This window comes from Ursus americanus, chromosome 35 (assembly GCF_024610735.1).
Source record: "Ursus americanus isolate L20-20 chromosome 35, mUrsAme1.1.p, whole genome shotgun sequence".
Taxonomy (NCBI): domain Eukaryota; kingdom Metazoa; phylum Chordata; class Mammalia; order Carnivora; family Ursidae; genus Ursus; species Ursus americanus.
The window spans coordinates 9,235,879-9,252,999 of NC_142161.1; the positions used below are offsets into that span (position 1 = coordinate 9,235,879).

Genomic DNA, 17,121 nt, shown 5'->3' on the forward strand with positions numbered 1-17,121 from the left:
AAATCAGAAATTTCTGCTGAGAATTCCTTTGATAATTGCTTCTAATTTCTCTATCATTTGTCTTCTGTGTTTTTAGCTATGTTCATTATGGGGAAGATTTTAAATTTAAAATAATTGTGCATACTGAGTTCTCTATTGCCTCAATTTTCATTTCATTACATTCCTTTAATATTATAATGAACAATGTATTCTCATGCATCCAGTTATTAAGGAACATTTGACTAGTCAAATACAACTTTAGAAACCTTACATTCTATTATTTTGGTATTCTATTTTAATGCATTCTTATAGTTTTTATTGTTTTTATTATACCAGTTTTCAGATCTAATTAATTCTGCCAGCACAATAGCTTGTTAAAATGCTTTGAGACGGTAAACAGTGGAGATGTATGCTGTATATATATATATATATATACACAAACGGTTTGATTATTTTAAGTAAAGTGATTGGATGTTAATTGCTTAAAATGAGTAAATTCATTCAAAACAGTTAAATCTGCTGTGTGCATAAAAAACTGCAAGATCAAAATAAAAATATTGGGAGCTCCATATAATGCTACTCCCTCCTAATAATATTCAAAAACAAACAGTACATTTTATATTGTACCCAGAAGGATTGTCATCCAGTTCCTAGTTACAAGGAATCACACCTTATTTCTAGATAGTATATATATATTTTTTAAAGATTTTATTGATTTATTAGAGAGAGAGAGAGCGTGCACAAGCAGGGGAGCAGCAGGCAGAGGGAGAAGGAGAAACAGGCTCCCTGTTGAGCAAGGAGCCTGACGTGGGCTCAATCCCAGGACCCTGGGATCATGACCTGAGCTGAAGGCAGATGTTTAACTGACTGAGCCCCTCAGGCGCCCCGATCTTGATAGTATACTGATCTTGGCTATCTAATGTATTAGGATGTGAGTTTAGTCTAAATGAAAACCCACTTATACAAGTCAGATGTCAGTATCTAGGCTGACTCATTAGATCTTCTGCTTAAAGTGACCAGATGTCTAGGTTCCTTTTTTCTTGTTTTTACCATCCATCATGCCTTGTACTTTCCCTTTAAAGCATAAAATGGAAGTTGCACACATGACTTCCTCTCACATCCCAATGGAAGACATTTATCAATGACCCCACCTAGCTGCAAGGGAGGCTGCCAAGCAGTGTTTATTCTAAGCAACCATAGCCCAACTAAAACTTGAGAGAATAAGCAGGAATCTCTTCCACAAGAAGTAAATACAATGAAAGCCCACAAATTCATAAAATTACTTCACATTTTTTAAAAAATGTAAAAGTTTATGGTTTTCAGTTATGTAATTCAGAATTTAGAGCCTCCCCATTATGTGGTCATAACTGAATTTCAAAAAGGAAGTAATAATCAGGGAACATATTAATTTTTTTCAACATGATTTTGAATATTGCTCGAAGTAATACTAATCCAAATGGAGTCAAACTTTATTAGAAGGTGCCATCCGCAAAAATGTATCATTAAAACATAATGATATGTTTCTGTTCTCTTACATTGCTTTCCTGTGTTGGACACTGATAATCACCCAGCATCCTTTCTTCCTCTCTCCTCTTTCCTAAATAATCCCTGTTTAATTCAAGTATTCACAGAGAAAGCCTCTCTCTCTCTCTCTCTCTCTCTCTCACACACGCACACACACACACACACACACACACACACACACACACACCAGGACAAGAACAAAAAACAGCAGGTACCTCACAATCATAAGAAAACCAACCTGTGTGTAAAGCTGTTGTTGCAGCGAGCAGAGTGGAGAGGCGAACAGAACTTGGATCCTTGATGAGAAGATTGAGCTGCTGGATCAACCTAGCTCGAGGCCATCCAGCACAGGCAATACATTTTCTTATTTTTAAACTGGCTTCCGTCAATTTCTCAATCACTTGTTCCACACAGCATCCTAACTGATGTGTACTTCTATGCTCTTCACTACTTACAAAAGCATTGAGCAATATGATTTCTAGAATAAACACAACTCGGAGAAACAAAATTCTAACCAAAAATTGTCACATTTTCATGGAACAATTTCATATATATCCTGAATAAGTGTGGATAGGACTAAAACGATACAACTTAAGTTTTAGATGATCAAATCAAAACATTGTAATTTTTCAAGGCACTGATTTCGATAAGGATTCACTGAAAGATGTATAATTTCTCATCTAACCATGTATCAGTGTGACCCTCTGAATTTCAATTGAGTACAGAAACACAGCCATTAAATCAAGGACAGATGCCTATTTGTCCAGCACTAAAAAACCAAGCGTCTGCCTGCTAAGATATGTCTACCAATGTACTTTTTTAAAGGCTTTTTTGTTTTCATTAGGTTTATCTTCCACAGGAAGAATCCCGGAAGCTTATCTATTTTCACAGGCCAGAAGTGCTGAATTATTTAAATGGAACTTCAAACGTTCTCACTTTGCAGTAGGAATTGTCCTTAAAGGATCTTATAATAGTTAGATGCTATTGCAAACAAGTATTTATTTCCCTGACTGAAAGAAGAAACTATTGTATACTACCTGACTGTTTTTTTTTTCTCAGCCTTCTTTCTTTTATGTGATTACTATTCGCGACTTATTTACCATTTATTACACTTTGTATCACGAGACACATCATTATAATTGTCAGTCCTATTTAAGATTTTTTTTTTTAAAGGTTTTATTTATTTATTTGACAGAGAGAGAGACAGCCAGCGAGAGAGGGAACACAAGCAGGGGGAGTGGGAGAGGAAGAGGCAGGGTCACAGCGGAGGAGCCTGACGTGGGGCTCGATCCCATAACGCCGGGATCACGCCCTGAGCCGAAGGCAGACGCTTAACGACTGAGCCACCCAGGCGCCCCCTATTTAAGGTTTTGAAAGAGAGTGAAAGAGATAGATGTTTTAGACCTCTGAATAAGAAGTGAAGTAATATTAACATGTGACTGAATGTTGGCTGCTTGAGTGAAACAGATGATCTGATGGCTTCTAAAGGGAACACATTCTGGGCTGAGATAATGTTAACATAACTAACTAAGGCCTCCTGAAAGAATGAAAATAAAAATAGATGGGCTGCTTATAACTTCACACGGCACATAGTTTTCAGTCCACAGCAATTTACCACAAATTGGTTCCCTACCTGTTAAAAGCAAAAGATAAAAAGCATTGATATAATCTAGCACACAGGCTAGCAAATCATATAATTGAATTAGAGTCTCAGATTGAAACAAAGAAAAAGTTAATATCACAGCTTCTTAGTTTTACAAAGGATAAAGAAATAGAAATTGTAGATGTGGATGAAGGAGAAAATTATACATTCGTTTGAAGACATGGAAAGGTGAATTTTTTCCTTAGTAAACTTGTGAATAAATAAGGACATAATACATTTCATATAATTTAGTAATGCTCTCGGAAGTCATCATGACAAGATGCCAATATCACAGTTGGTTAAGAGCATAAAACCAGAATACTGGGGTTTAAATCTTGGGCTTACCACTTACTGGTTGTGTGCCTTTAAGCAAATTAATGAACATCTCTGGTCCTCAATTTCCTCACCGGCAAGATGGAGATAATGATAGTAATAGTAAGTAGTTTATAGTGTTGTTACGAGGATTAAAGAGTAAATATAGGTAATTATTTAGAGCAGTACAAGTACTCAAAGGACATCAACTACTATTAGTAACTCCATAGACAAGAAAATGTCAATTCATTCTGTAAACGTAAGAAATGTTAACTAAAAGCATACTGTAATGTTTTTCTATTTCAACTTTTAGTGGTCATACAAGTACATAATGATATGTGAGTCTATTTGGTAGCCTTGTTGAGAGGAAAATGTAAACCTGCAGTCTGTTTCCTTACCTATCTAAATATTGGTTTCTTTCAGTTTATGTTTTTTAAATAATGAATATACTGGTTATAGTCACAAAGTATAAACCCCTCAAATAGCTAAAAAGGCTTCTTTTAAATATATTCATTACATTTAACATATTGCAACCACTTATCTGGCACATTATCAAAGATAAAAAAAATAATATATTTTAACTAGTATATTCGGTATTTTATTTTCACTTAGTTCGGATTTTTTATTTTTTATTTATTTTTTTTATTTTTTAAGTGGGGGCAGAAGGAGAGGGAGAGAGAGAATTTTACTCAGGCTCCACACCCAGCACAGCCAGACATGGGGCTTGATCTCACAACCCTGAGATCATGACCTGAGCCAAAATCAAGAGTCGGATGCTTAACCAGTCGAGCCGCACAGGTGCCCCCAGATTGTTTTTAAATAACAACTATTTCTCTTTGACCTAAGTAATCAAAATTCATTTATTTTCATCACATTGCTCCCAAATCAATCTGCTTCCCAAATTATAAATATTGGGATATCACGGCCTTTCCATGTAGCATGTGCTACTTTGCACTTGGAAGTCAAACATCGGTCATAATCATCAAATACTTATTACATACCAGCCAGATTCAAGGCGTCTCTTGGGCTGCAGGTAAGTAAGCCAAAGAACTTTAGAACTGGAAGGACCCCAGAATGTGTTGGACAACTCCCTCTTTTCATCGGTGAAGAAACTGTTGCCCATAAAATGACTCAAAACAAGAGAGAAGCTAAAGGTCCCTGGCTTTGGCCAGGCAGAATTCTCAGATCCTGTTCACTACGTTCCACTGCTTAATATTTGCAGAGTCCCTGTTCTCAGGTTATGGCCAAGTAACTAGAAAACTTGCTTTTCTGTAGAACAGCAAATGGATTTGATTCTAAAGGCATTGTTATGGCCTTTTATAGAGTTATATTGAGACCTGAAGAAGGTGCTATCTTCAATTCCACTACAGATACAGTGCTATTAATAGATCCCCCCAAAATGGTGATATCCATAGTCCTATCTAAAGTTTGTGATAGAATCATTATGTTATCCTGATTAAAGAAATTGCTCTCCTTTGGTCAATCTGCCCCAGCTATTATCTGAGAACATGTAATCAAAAAGTGCTGGATGACATGTTCTAACAAGAAAAAATGCAGTTGTGAGTTATTAGAAGATGGTGGTTGAAAAAAAAACAGTAAGAAAAAAACAAACTGCAATAAGATATTCTTGAATCCTGACATATTTCTTAGAAGACACAATTTTAATCAATCAGAATATTTGTATTATCTATTTTCATTTTACTTTACACACAGTGACAATTAGAGAAAAATCTTTTCTGAAGAGCAAAGAAGAGGGCTAAGCATCTACCTAATGAATCTTATCCATGTTGAGACCAAACCCTAGAATTCTGTAGGAAATTTCACTTATTTTTCAATTGCTATTTTTAAGCTGAACGTTCTGATTAATTGCCTTAATATTCAATTCTCTTTGTTAATATAAATTCAACCACAGAAAGGCCAGTAATTCAGGAGCACTTAAAATGGGGAGAATTTCCATACCTCCTGACTCCTATTTGACAAAATAGTTTTTTGCTATTTCTTTTTTTTTTTTTTTAAGATTTTATTTATTTATTTGACAGAGATAGAGACAGCCAGCGAGAGAGGGAACACAAGCAGGGGGAGTGGGAGAGGAAGAAGCAGGCTCCTAGTGGAGGAGCCTGATGTGGGGCTCGATCCCATAACACCGGGATCATGACCTGAGCCAAAGGCAGACGCTTAACCGCTGTGCCACCCAGGCGCCCCAGTTTTTTGCTATTTCTTAAGACCCATTTGTATCACTGTAATTGGTGAAAGTAACATGCACACTTACATACAAATTTGGCAGAATATGAATGTTTAAATAATTTTAAAATTCACGACTCCTTTGTTACTCTCCTCTCTCTTCACCATACTAGAGAGTCAGTGTACCATCCCTGCCTTCCTGGAATGTTTTTAAAATTATGCCCTTTGGTTCAAGAAAAAATAGGTAATATCTTTGTTGGTAATGATTCAGATTCTAGTTTTAATGGTAATCAATGTCAAATGTAAAAAAAAATAAATAAATAAGGGGAAAGTAGAGCTTAAGAGAGGATGTGGATTGGCGATTCCTGTAAATGTGAAATAAGAGAGCTCCGGAGATCCAGAGCAGTGAGGAAACTCACCCGTTACCCTGGAAAAATTCTTGAGAGGAAGACCATGAGACCCAAGAGAGGAATGGCTGTGTGGTCCATCTAAGAAGTTTGTACCGAAGGCAGAAATCAGCCAACTGAGCTGATGATGCTGGGTTGACCAATGTTCTGTGACCTAAGAAAAATATTAAAGCAGCAATAAGCTGATCGACCTGAAACAACCATTCTTAATGGTAATCAGTATTGATGGATGATTAATGACTTCTAATTCTCCTCCTACCTCCAAACCATGGCACAATTCTCATTGAAGCTTGAGAAGGAAAAACTCTGTTTCACCATTCACCGGGTAGTCAGACTATGCTTAATAGAATATAACATGAATGCAGCCAAGCTTAAAAGGTAGATAAGTGACACCAGGGAAGAGACCAGTGCAATATTCAGGGCTGCTTAAACAGATAATACGTACACCAGACCAAGTGGTACCGTATGTACTTATAGCAAGAAAGGAGAGAAAGTGTATATAAGATCCAATCCCTTGTGGTGTACCACCCCTGGTCCAACAAATCCATTCCACAGGCATCACAGGCAGTGTGGCTGCATGCACCCCAATTTTTGCTGCAGTATAAGGACCCCAAACTCTCCCGTATTGGGTCTGAAATACAGAAAGTTAGAGGTGTGCCTGTGGGCCATTGAAACATTTCTTTCTTTTTTTTTTTTTTTATTTTCTATGTATCATCTTTGTTTTTTTAAGATTTCATTTATTTATTTATTTATTTATTTATTTATTTATTTATTTATTTATCAGAGAGTAAGAGGGTGAGAGAGCGCACAAGTAGGGGGAGTGGCAAGCAGAGAGAGAAGCAGGCTCCCCGTTGAGTGAGGAGCCTGATGAGGGACTCGATCCCAGGACCCTGGGATCATGACCTGAGCCAAAGGCAGACGCTTAACCAACTGAGCCACCCAGGCGCCTGTCTTCATTTTTTTTTTTTAAGATTTTATTTATTCTGAGAGAGAGCACACAAGCGAAGGAGTGGGTGAGGGAGAAGCAAACTCCCTGCTGAGCAGGGAGCCCAATGTGGGGCTGGATCCCAGGACCCTGGGATCATGACCTGAGCTAAAGACAGACACTTAGCCAACTGAGCCACCCAGGTGCCCCAATTTAACTGCTTTTTAAATAAATTAATTAAATGCAGAAATTAAAACCTCCTCAACACACATTCAGAGACAGCTGACAACAGCAACAAAATGGTTCTCTCCTCCATCTTCTGCGTCTGCTCTTACTCCTTTTTCTCTATAACTCCTGTTTCCCCAGTTAGAATTTAAAAAGCCATCCTAGTCTCCTAGGCTCCATCAACCTGCTATCCAGGTTTTGCTCACGTCCCTGGCTAACCTCTAGTGAAACATGATGACCATCTCCGTGTATCTAACCTCTCTCACCATCCTTAAGATCCTCACTACTTCTCATTACTTCCAGTCACTTCCTCTCACTAAATTCTCACTACTTCTTACCATCGTGCGGTCTGCTTCAGTGCATAAGTGATAGTGAAAACCAGTAACTCAAAAACGACAGGTTTTCCCCTCTCTCTGAGAGTAGAGCGCTCCTGTGAAAGCGTTCATTAGCTGAAACAACATAAACAAAGAAGTAACCACCATAGCGTAAAAGTGAAAATTCTCTTCGCCTTTCTTTGGGGTTAGTGAAAGCAGGTAAGAACGCAGGTCTTTTGCAGAAGTGAGCTTTAGGAAAGCAAGGGAGACCTGTACTTGTGTTTGTGCAAAAAAAGTGATTATGTACGCCCACATATATTAATAATGTTTTACTTAATATCAGTGACTGTTTTGAACTATCTCTTCTTATTTTTTCTTCTTCTTCATCCCATTCTAATCTACTGACTTTCCAATCGTACCCACCCCCACACAGAGCTTTGTACCTACACAAACATGCATCACATGGACCCGCAGAGTCAGTTCACCCACTTTGACTGAGTGATTTACAATGTCTATTTTTATAAAGAAAAATATCTAAGACCAATTATAAATAATAATAGTACCTTTAAATATATGATATAGGTTCACAATTTTCACATATTCGTACAGCTTGCCAGCACAGATTGCTTGGTTGACTAAATTCAGAAAATAAATGGTTAAACTGCTGGTAGTTTAAAAATAGTTGTTTGCTATTTTATTGTAGGCTGTAATAACTATTTGGAGAGACGACTCATGCTGGTGGAGGTTACCGGTTATCAATAATTAATCCCCTTTGGGCTCTGAGGGATTAACCACTTCTTAACTTCCTCCTCATCATTTATCTTGAACCCTTTTGCTCTAAATTTCCTTCACACATGCACATAGACAAGTCCTCTTTCTATCACAGGCAATATTAATCATACAAGAACAGAAAATCTTCTCATTAAATCCCTGAAGCTCATTAGGGAAGTTTAAGTTATTCTAACACTTCCCTGATATTGTTGTATCCATGCAGTGAAGAGTGCTGACTTTCTTGCCAGTTAATTGTCTTGTATGAGCTGACCTAAAGACCAAAGTGCATTTTCTATGCTGAGTAGAAGATGGAGTTGTAGCCGTTTTTACTAAAGCAACTAATTAAAAAGTTTTCTGCCAAAACACTATTCTTCCTTCAGTGTGATTACGTTAGCACATGCTTGTAAGCTTGTTTATATGCTTTATTTTATACAACTGAGGCATTTCTGGAAAGTCAAGGATATTTGGAACCCATCTGATGTGCAGAGATTTCAGGCTAAAGGAAACCTATGCAAAATAATTTGTTAAATGAAACATTCTGAGGTATACGGCTATCCTCTAATGGATACATTTTCTTATAAAGTCATTGTGGGAACACAAAAATAATATTCTATTAAGCTGAAAGAGCATTGGCAAGACAAAGACTGCAAAGTAAAAAAGGAAAGGAAAAAGCAAAGAGTCAAAAAAAATACAACAGACAGATCTGGCAATGTCTGAATGTGGGCAGTGAAAGGAAAAAGTCTCACCTTCAGAAAGCAAGCCCACCTAAGACTGATTGTCAAGGAATTTCAGAAATCATCTAAAGCAATAGTGAACAATTAGGGAAGCTTTTTAAGAAAGAGAAAAAAAGACTCTTATGTAGTGTACCCAAGTGGAAAGTATACACATAAAAGATTCCCTCTCTGAGTCAGTGCTATAGAAAAGGCATTCATGAAATTAACTAAAGTGAGTATCAGTTTTAAAGTTCTAAGTCTTTCAAACTGAAGAGTAAAGAGCATGACAAATGTGAACTTTTTTAAGTTACAGGGCAACCACTGGATTAAACAAGCTTAACAAGTATAATTTTCCCACAAGTTTACTTTTTCAGTATGGTAGCATATATGGGTAAATCTTCAACAGAAGGAGTATTTTCCAGATTTAAGCCACAGAAATTTTTCCTGCAATTATTTCCAGGGATTAAAGCTCAGAGAACCATAAATTATCATAAAGTTATACTAAAATCCAAATAAAAATTATATTAAAAATGACATTAGGAGACAGGAGATACTTAAGTCTAAGCAGTTGATCAAATTTGATTTAAAATATCAAGATTTAGAAAGGGGGGTAATCAGAAGGGGGAGTGAAGCATGGGAGACTATGGACTCTGAGAAACAAACTGAGGGCTTCAGAGGGGAGGGGGTGGGGGAATGGGATAGGCTGGTGATGGGTAGTAAGGAGGGCACGTATTGCATGGTGCACTGGGTGTTATACGCAACTAATGAATCATCGAACTTTACATCAGAAACCAGGGATGTACTGTATGGTGACTAACATAATGTAATAAAAAAACATTTAAAAATTTTTAAAAAATAAATAAATAAAATAAAATATCAAGATTTCGAGTATTCATGTGGGACTGGACACATGGCCAGTGTAGAATAATGTCTGGTTTTGACAAAGCTGTGAAGAGGAGAAGAAAGGCGTTGTGTGCCAACTAGAAAAAATAATGGGCTTTACTACTGGTAACAGTACCAAAGCATTAAGAAATATATAGACAGTGTCTTCCTCCTGACTGGTCTTTGGAGTGCTCTTAGAGCTGTCAATGGCAAGACGTGTTCAGGAAATGTCAAAGTTGGGCATCCTGCCCCCAACTTCAAAGCCATGGTTGTTATGCCAGATGGCCAGTTCAAGGACATCAGTCTATCTAACTACAAAGGAAAATAGATCATATTCTTCTTTTACCCTCTTCACTCCATCTTTGTGTGCCGCGCAGAGATCCTTGTTTTCAATGACAGGGCAGAAGAGTTTAAGAAACTCAACTGCCAAGTGATTGGTGTTTCTGTGGATTCTCATTTCTATTGCCTGGCATAGACCAACACACCCAAGAAACAAGGAGGACTGGGACCCACGAACATGCCCTTGGTATCCGACTCCAAGCGTACCATCACTCAGGACTATGGAGTCTTAGAGGCTGATGGAGACATTGTGTTCAGAGACCTCTTTACCACTGATGATAAAGGTATCCTTCAGCAGATCATGGTGAATGTCCTCTTGGTGGGCCAGTCTGTGGATGAGACTCTTAGACTTCCAGTTAACTGACAAGCATGGGGAAGTGTGCCCAGCTGGCTGGAAACCTGGCAGTGGTACCATCAAGCCTGATATCCAGAAGAGCAAAGAATATTTCTCCAAGAAGAAGTGAGCACTGGCCCATTTTAGGGCCAGGCTGCAGAGGGCAGCCATGAAGACAGAAGCTCGTTTGTACTATTGTGGTCATGCTTAAAACACACAACTCTAGACTCAGTGCAGATGTGGTATAGGACAGGACAGGCCTTTGCTGCAGGGCTTGGGGAGGCCAGCTTTCTTCCTCCAAGGAGAGTGGCCTGAGCTGTGCTATGGGACAGGTCAACTGATATATACAGTAGTGGGGCATCACTTTTGATCTTTTGTTGTTTCTATTAAACTTGAAAGAGGGAACAAAAAGAAAATATAGACAGATGAATTCTATATGGCTAATTGTCATCCTTCAGATTAAAATTTGGATGAATGCATGTATTCCAAACCTCTATAGGCTTGAGCATGAAAAACAAAAGATAGAAAAGGTCTAACTCTCAAGGGTTGCTAAACTACTGTAGTTCCCTTAGCACATCCCAAATATCACATACCTTATAAAATGTTCTTTACTATTTCTATACATATGTGCTTCATACAACATAGAAATTCCTGTATCATAGTACATAAGCTAGGTTTAAAAAGCCTCAAATTTTTCAGTCACCATCTATGTACAGGATCCTTTTCCAACAAGCACATAACCAATATGAATTGTGGTCTTAGGCCAGATTTTTTACTTAAAACTCAGATTTTGACTTAAGCACCTGAGTGGATAGTAAACAAGGGAAAGTTAAGGGGAAAGGGTGAGGAGTTGAGGAGTTCAGTTTTGCCATATGGTACATTTAGGTGAAGCTTTTCAGTAAGCAACTGAACATCCCATCTGAAGTTCAAAAATAAGTTGACTAAAGATAAAGATTTGGGCTTCATTAACAAATGACAGAAACTGAAGCCAACGACGTAGTAAAGATCATTCAGATGGGCTGTGCAGATGGACAATACACAGTAATCTGAGAAAAATTCTAGGGGGGAATAAGCACCTTAAAGAAAAAAACTCATTATTAAATGCTTAGCCGTCAAAAAGCAAGAATTCCTTACAGAATGTCCATTTAACAAAGGCTACTTTATATGAAAGTGCATCATATCATTGCCTTTCATTTTCAGTTTATTTTCTCAGTCCTTGAAAATCACACACACACACACACACACACACACACACGCAGAGTTCATAATTGTGGTTATGGTACAATAATACCATAATAGCAAAAAAATGTTTGTGAAATATTTACTATGTGCCAGGCAATGTGCTCAGTGTTTTCTATACTTTGAATCATTTAATCTTCATAACAGCATGTTCTAGCTATTTGTTGTCATTAATAAATCAGATCAAAACTTGGTGTTTTAAAACAACAGCCACTTATATTTCATGATTAATGAAATCAGGTTAAAAAGTCAGATAGGGTTAGAACTGGTGATACTTACACTCCACATGGAGTCGGCTGAGGTCACTATATGGTATTAGTTGGTAGATGGGCTGTTCTGAAGAGTCCCAGAGGCTTAACACACATGTCAGGTGCCTTGGCTGGAAAGCTAAGTTCAGCTGGCACATGGTGTCTCCAGTGTGGCTAAGAGTAGTCGGATTTCTTATAGGATTGGCTAAGGACGCTGAGAGACAGTTTTCCAAGAGCGAGAATTCAAAAAGGGTTGATCAAAAGTTGCAGAGCATTAGATCTAGTCTCAAAAGTCCCAGAATCTCACTTCCATTGCAGTTTGTTCATTAAGACCATCGCCAAGGCCAACTCAGACTCAAAGAGATGAAAATTGCACTTTACCTCTCAAAGGAAGGGGTAGCAAAGTATTTCTAGCCATCTTTAACCTGTCACAGAGCCCTGTACAATAAATAGGAGTACCATTCCTTTTTATAGATGAGAAAACTGAGTCCTCTGTGGTTACTAAATCGCCACAATTCCACTGCGTGGTATGTAGTTAAACCAGTAATTTAAAAATGGCAGTCCTGGGGCGCCTGGGTAGTGCAGTCGTTAAAAGCGTCTGCCTTCGGCTCAGGGCGTGATCCCGGCGTTCCGGGATCGAGTCCCACATCGGGCTCCTCCGCTGGGAGCCTGCTTCTTCCTCTCTCACTCGCCTGCTGTGTTCCCTCTCTCGCTGGCTGTCTCTCTGTCACATAAATAAATAAAATCTTTAAAAAAAAAAAAATGGCAGTCCTAACTCCAGTGCCTTAGCCCTTAACTGCTGTTCTAGAAATGGCCGATTACGTATCAGATTTGAGGAGCTATTTTGGTTGTCAGTCAGTAGATCTAACATAAATAGTGAAACTAGGGGCGCCTGGGTGGCTCAGTGGGTTAAGTGTCTGCCTTCAGCTCAGGTCATGATCCCAGGGTTCTGGGATCGAGCCCCGCATCGGACTCCCTGCTCAGCAGAGAAGCAGGTTGCTTCTGCCTCTCCTCTCCCTCTGCCCTTGCTCGTGTGCTCTCTCTCACTCACTCTCTCTCTCAACTAAGTAAATAAATAAAATCTTTAAAAAAATAGTGAAACTATAAAATCTTTGGTAATTTGAAAGGTGCAAAGTAAATTTCAAAATATTTTTGTGTACAGAGCATTCGCATATTTAGCAGAGATACAAGATGGACCAACACATAGACCTTAAAAAGTTTATATTTTAGTGGAGGGAATAAGGATAACAACCTTACTATAAAATTGTTAAGACATATTGTGAAGCAATTGCTGTAGAATAGCTATGGCCATTCAGAAGTGGAAAATAGTATGATTTGCACTGATACTTTATATAGGATATGCTCTCTGCCATGACTACCCTTCCAATTCACCATGCAGCTGCATGACCACCTTTCAAGTTTCAGCCTCAAATATCACATCCTCCTGAAGGCAATCTTCAATCTCCAAACTCTGTGCAAGCTCTCTGCCCTTTGTACCTCTCTTACATACTGTTTACATTTATCTCAGGATACTCACCTTAGCCCACCTAATATTATAATTACATCCACCCTTGTCTCATCTCTCCTAAGTTAACCAGGCCATTTTACTCATCTCTGGCTCTTCTTTAGCACATAGCATTTAAGAAATGAATCAATAGGGGCGCCTGGGTGGCACTGCAGTTAAGCGTCTGCCTTTGGCTCAGGGCGTGATCCCAGCATTATGGGATCGAGCCCCACATCAGGCTCCTCCGCTATGAGCCTGCTTCTTCCTCTCCCACTCCCCCTGCTTGTGTTCCCTCTCTCGCTGGCTGTCTCTATCTCCGTCAAATAAAGAAATTAAAAAAAAAAAAGAAATGAATCAATAATTACTTATGAATTAACGCTAAATTTGAATCTATTAAGGAAATATCAAATATCCATTTAATACTTACTTATTGCTTACTAGATGCCAGAAACTAGGTACAGAAACGTTAACGAAACATGGCCCATCACTCTACAGGAGTTGACAATGTAGTTACCTGTTAGATCTAAATCTAAAACTTAGAGTTCAAGGATTCACACAGAACAGTTACTGGCAACCACGACAATGTCTTGAATCCAATTTAAAGTGAGATTTACCTAACACAAATTTTAAACTTTTATATTTTTTTTTACAATTTACAAAGGCCTAAACATTCAGAAAATCTCAAAACAGGCAGGATCTATTTTTGTCCAGTTAGAGGAAAACTCTTCCCTCCTCGCCAAGCCTTCTTACCCGCAATTGTTTTTAAGCTCAGGGCTGAAAACAAATGTTAACATTTGACTGATAACCTCAGAATACCGACAATAGATCAATACCCTTATTTAAAAAAGTATGTTATTTAAATCCTATTTCACCAATCCTTTGGATTTACCACCAATATATTTTATCATTAAGGTGCTATATAAATTTAAAAATCTCTTCATCAAAACTTTTAGCATGATCAATGAAAATTAAATCTTGGTAGGTATTGTCAATTCATTATGATTTTGTCCATAAGACTGTTTTGTTTTTCTTTTCTCATTAAACTACCAATAATAATTCTCTAACTTAAAAAATGAGGACTAAAAATTCAGGGACTGTTGCATGCCTTTTGCACATAATAAATTCTTTTAGTGGGCATGATCAGCTCTAATTTATCCTCTATAAATCAGTTAGAACTCAAAGTGACCCTCTGTGAAGAACAATTCCACAAATTAAACTCATCTTTCAAGCAAAAAAATCTTTTTGTGGCCATTTCCCTGATCAGCGCACCTGCCCACAACGACTTCAAGCATCCTGCTTGCTCACATCGGAGTGAAACCTCAAGACACTCAAGAACAAATTCGGCCAAGATAAAGTATAAAATGATAATAAGTTTTAAAGAGTTAATTTCCCAGAGAGAGTTGAGTTTTAGCAAGGCAAACCCTTCCGCAAACCCTCTAACTGAGAATTTAAGCATACACTAGGAAGTGGAGATGATAATGGGCAATGAGGGGTTTCTTGGGTCTGTGGGAGTCTTATTACACACAAAAATTCATGTCACATCAAAACTTAAATTTGATCGGGGCGCCTGGGTGGCACAGCGGTTAAGCCTCTGCCTTCAGTTCAGGGTGTGATCCCGGCGTTGTGGGATCGAGCCCCACATCAGGCTCCTCTGCTATGAGCCTGCTTCTTCCTCTTCCACTCCCCCTGCTTGTGTTCCCTCTCTCGCTGGCTGTCTCTATCTCTGTCGAATAAATAAATAAAGTCTTAAAAAAAAAAAACTTAAATTTGATCACCCTATAAAACTAGAGAATAATCATTACCCTGCACAAATGGACACCATTCTCTTTCCTTTCCAACTATAAGGTATCTAATATTCTATCTCAGTTGAAGAATGAGTTATTAACCATAAAGAACGCCTTATGTTTTATTTCTCTGGGAAACCTCCCATTAAAAGTTACCTGTACTCTAGATGATTTTAAAAGAGCACACATTAGATGGTATCTACTAAGCGACGCTTAAATTGTGCACTGATTCAGGAAGAAAGGAGATTAAAATGTGTTTTGATCTACTAAGAACTTATTTTTCATGGCAGAGTTAGTAGTAGAAGCTAGCTTTTTTCCCTGTAAAGAAAAAGAACTAGAAACAGATTCACAAGATATAGGTAAATCACAATTTTTAATATTGCTTCCTATTCTTCTGAGATCAAATAAGTTTTTTTAAAAAAAAAGAGCAGAGAGGATCCTATTCAAAGAGAGATTATAATTTCTCACCATTATAGTCAGGATGTAATAATACACACAGTGTGCAGAAAAATAAAGGTGGTATTATTGCTCCAGTTCAAGGGTCCATACAGAAACTATATCAATTCTTACCCTTTTCAGGAAAAAAAAAACAACACCACCACCTGCATATAATCAGGAAACCTTACCATGAAAACCAGAAATAGTACACACCATAAGGCAAAGACTGTTACCTGTCTACCAAAATCTATTTTCCCCTTATGCCTAGACCCAAAACTAAGCAGAATTTTCCAGCCTCCTTTGCACAATGAAGTCCTACAAGTCTTCTCTTCCATAGAAGATAGTGTGATATACGCCTCTCATGGACCTAAGTCTTGGGACCACGACCATATACCCATCATGCTGTCATTCCCCTTATCACCATCTGGGATTTACAAAGACCCTTCCTCTACCATGCAGAGGATGACAGCTCTAAGGGGTGACAGGGCAACCTCTGGAAAAAAACCTGGATCTCTGAATAACCTCCTAGAATAGAGCTAAACCACTCAGTTTGAACTGTTCTGTAAAGGAGAAATCAACTTCTATCTTATTTAACTTACTGAATCATCCTTCTCTTTGCTGTAACATCCTACTCTAATCCTAACTTATAGAGACCGATATTTCCTATTCACGGAAGCTATCCAAGAAATACCAACATGAGTACTTTTCTTCATTATTTTTTAAGTAATTTTTATGCCTAACATGGGGCTCGAACTCATGACCCCAAGATCGAGTCACATGCTCTACTGACTGAGCCAGCCAGGTGTCCCGATTATCCTTGATCAATATAAGCCTGACTCTAATTGAGAGTGGCCAAGCATTCATATATCTAAGTACAAGCTAAAAGCCAACCCCACCAACATAATCTAAATATAGTAGTAATACCTACATTCAGCTGTATATAGTCAAGTCTCATGATTTGACTTTATATAAAAACTTTAGACTTCTGCATTACTTTAGGGCACAGTCTGGGGGCCAAAAAAAGTAAAGACTTATTATAAAGTGACATTTGTTTTTTTTTTTTAAATCAGTTAAATAAGTTTCAGCAAGCAGATATTAATAATCAGTTTAGGTTTCTGTTTTATTTCAGGGTTTGTTTGATACATAGGTAAATTATTTCCAAACTAATTTATTATATTTTAGAAATTTCTGAAGAGATCACTTCCCAACTTCCCAAAGAATGCCTTTCTTACTCAAAAAAGCCTAGATTTCTTTTAATAGAGTAAAATGTCTAATAAAGGGCAGGTAAGATTTGAGATAATCTTCTGAGGAGCAGGAAAAACAAACGGAATTTACATCCAGTTATAAGTGATTGATTTTA

General features: G+C 37.8%; 1 pseudogene; it reads left to right on the plus strand.

Annotated features, from left to right (window-relative positions):
* Positions 1-3,559: 3,559 nt before the first annotated feature.
* On the plus strand, positions 3,560-10,678 carry LOC123795684 (peroxiredoxin-1 pseudogene; annotated as a pseudogene).
* Positions 10,679-17,121: the final 6,443 nt, after the last annotated feature.